Below are 3,298 nucleotides of genomic sequence, written 5' to 3' on the forward strand. Positions count from 1 at the left end.
GCTTGCTCAGTGCCCTCCAATAAGCATAGAGGGCATCTATGAAACTGTGGGTCTGCCTATAGATGCAGGCATTGCAGCACTTGACCCCCTTGTCTTTCCCTGCCAGCACCCTCACAGTGTTGGGGACACTGTCAAAATCTCCCAGCGGTCCAAGGTAAGCTGCACCTTGCTGGTGGACCGCTAGGTGTACTTGCAGTCAAGAAACACAAGTAGCTTCCCCCTGGGGACAGCCAGGACCAAGACACCTGCAGGCTCCATAGATTTCACCAGTTCTTGGGCATCCTCCTCCTGGTCCTGGGGCTCAGCAAGCTCCTTAGGCACTGTCGGAACTTCTCAGTCCACTAAGATCCCAGATTGGGAGAGCTCTGCAGCCCCTTAGGATGGAGATGGGGATATGGGTGTGGGTAGGGCCCCCTTACAAGGTGGCAGGGCAGAACTGGAACCCCAAGGTTCTGTGCAGGTTCTCCAACAAGATCAGCCTGTTGGTCAGGGGACCCCACCTCGACCCCCTCTGGTCGGGACCATAGGGTGGGCTGGCAGCAAGGGTTTTTTTTCTGGGAGGGGGAAGGAGATCTGCTAGGCACTGGGGTGGCATTGGTGCCTGCCTCAGGGTCCTGGGAAAGAGGACTTCCCCCCTCAGGACTCACCAGGGTGAGCCCCAGAGCCTCTGTGTCCCCCAGATCGTTGGAGGCGGAGGGCTTTGCTGCTGGACCTACTGTTGGGCTAGCCAAGGCCTCGGTGCCCATGGTCTTGGGAGGTAGACCCTGGCCAGCAGAGCGAGGGGTCTCCTCCATGGGCTTGCTCAGGACTGTCCAGCAGCCCTAAAGACTCCTCCACTGGGATTAGCCATTTTATCTTTCCCGGGGTGGGGTGTCGAGTGCAGCTGGGGAAGCAAGCACCCAGAAACTGAGCTCTTGCTTCTCCCTGTATGGTGGTCTGAGGGGGGGGGGGGGGGGGCTTCCTTCGGGGGGGGGGCCCTCTACTTCAGAGTGCTCCAGCTGCATCTGGGCCTTCCACTTGGATTTGTGCCTGGAGGGGACCTGCACCCACTCAGCCACAGTGTGGTCCTCAGGTGGACAAGCTCTGATAGGAGAAAGTATGAGTTGGTGGGGTGGGGCACTTACAACGGGGTCATGGCTAGGGGCTGCTCCCTCTCTCCACTCAGCTGCTACCTCCCTGCCCAGGACTCTGCCAAACTTGGTTGGGGGAGTGGGGTCCCCTGTGTGCACGGCGGGCTGGGTCTTGTTGTTGGGGTGCCAAGGGGGCCTGAGGGGGAGGGGCCCCAGCATGAGCGACTGGTGCCTCCTGAATCTGGGGGGGTCACTTGCAGAAGCTGCTGACCCTGTCGGGGGAGCACTAGCCCTACTGACAGCATTGGTGTCAGCCTTTGGGGGGGGTACCAGCCCCATCGGGGGGGGAAGTGCCCCCCCATGCACCCCCTACCAGTTGCCTATGGGCACCAGTGGCAGGGGCACCCATCTCACCAGTGGCACCCCTCTCTCCAGTGATGCCCTTCCCACCTGGCCCATGGGGCACTCATGATGCAAGTGCCCTGAGGCATGGCACTAGAAGCACTGCAGGTCCCCCAGTGTATAAAACATCCTCACCAGGACCCCCTGAAAAGGAATCACAAGGCACCATCAGCCATATTGCCACTGCTACTTGGATTATGACCTGGTGGTGGAATCAGCACGTGGCGGACAAAGTGCACGTCTGGGCATGTGTACCGAGGCAAAAATTCCCAGCTCAAATTTGTGCAGCTCCTATTTGAGCTGCTGCAAGCACGTGTGCCTGCACGTGTAAACGTGACCTACTTGTGTATTTTAGACCTTGAAATATAATGTTTATATCAATCATCGAAGTTCTATTGACATATATCCATGGAATTATACAGGACAGATATTTGGACCATTATTTTTAGGTGACTTATTTAAAATAATCCTTTGCATTGCAGTTACCATTTCAAGCTTTTCCAGTTTCATGTGTGTTCCAACATATAACTTGCTCAAGTTCTCTAATTTTACATATAAATTTCTATTATTTTATCTTAGGCTGCTTTTTGGTTTGCTTGTTTTACCAATGATCATCCTCTATTTGTTGGAGAACTGGGTTTCCCCAAATCCTGAGAGCTGCACAAGGTGGAAACTGAGCTAAGGAAAACTATTTCAAAGCTTCAGGCAAAACTGGATACTGTGATTGGCAACCTACATTCTGCAATTGTCTATTATGTTTATGTTCACGTTCATGCCTAAAGCAGAAAAATATTGTTTGCTAAACTTCTGATATAGCAAATGGAAGTCATAGCAAAAAATGTAAGCATGACAGCAAGTGATTTATTAGAATGGGCCATATATACCTTCTGAATCAAGACTTTGAATCAAGTGGCTGGTCTACATCTCTACTAATCAATGCCATTCAAGCTTTTTCATATTACTGGAAGATACAATATCTTAGGGTTAAAGTAGCATTCAAGCAACAATGCAAATTCTTCCTAGAATGACTGAAGTAGATAACGGTGGTGCATGAACTGAGAAGTAAACAAAAACCAATCATATTTTTTCTGCTGCTTTAAAAACAGAGGAAAATACTGCTCTAGAGGTAAACACCTACAATAACTGAGATGCAATTCTGTTCCCAGGCCCAAAAGTTTTTTAGAGACTAAGTCAGAAGTCTCATTTTAATGCAAACATTTCCTTTCACTGTTTGCAAATACGCATTGTGGTAACTAAGCAAAAGCCATATTGCAAGAAGCCATATTACTGTTAAACTGAGTTCATTTCTCCAAACAACTAACTTTTTCAGTATCCTGTGTACTGAGTTACCAAGATCACCATGATTCCCTAAGCTAAAAATATCCGGGACCTGATTCTGGTCTTGTCTGCTGATGTCAGCAGAATTACTCCCGACTTGTACCACTATCAGTAACATCAGTTCCAGGCTCTTCATATCAAAAAGGATTTTTGTAAGCAGTAAAGAAAAAGTTAAATAAGCTCTGACAATGTCATATTATCAGTAGAATCAAAATGAACCAAATACATGGGGTTTTTTTAAACCCATACCCTAAGATGGATAGACTACAACGTCTCTAAAGCAGTTACAACAATAGCTTAACTATGAGTGTAGTCTTTGTTGATGGGATAGTGAATCCAACTTTTCAGCACTAGGTACCCTGTTTTCAGACTTTGCCTGTGAATAAACATTTACTAATCCCAATTTAGATCATGATTCTGCGAAGTACTTAAGATCAACCATACTATTTAATTCAATGGAACTACTCCTATACTGAAGTACCCTGCTG

Source organism: Alligator sinensis, unplaced genomic scaffold, assembly GCF_000455745.1.
Source record: "Alligator sinensis unplaced genomic scaffold, ASM45574v1 scaffold36_1, whole genome shotgun sequence".
NCBI classification, from domain to species: Eukaryota; Metazoa; Chordata; order Crocodylia; family Alligatoridae; genus Alligator; species Alligator sinensis.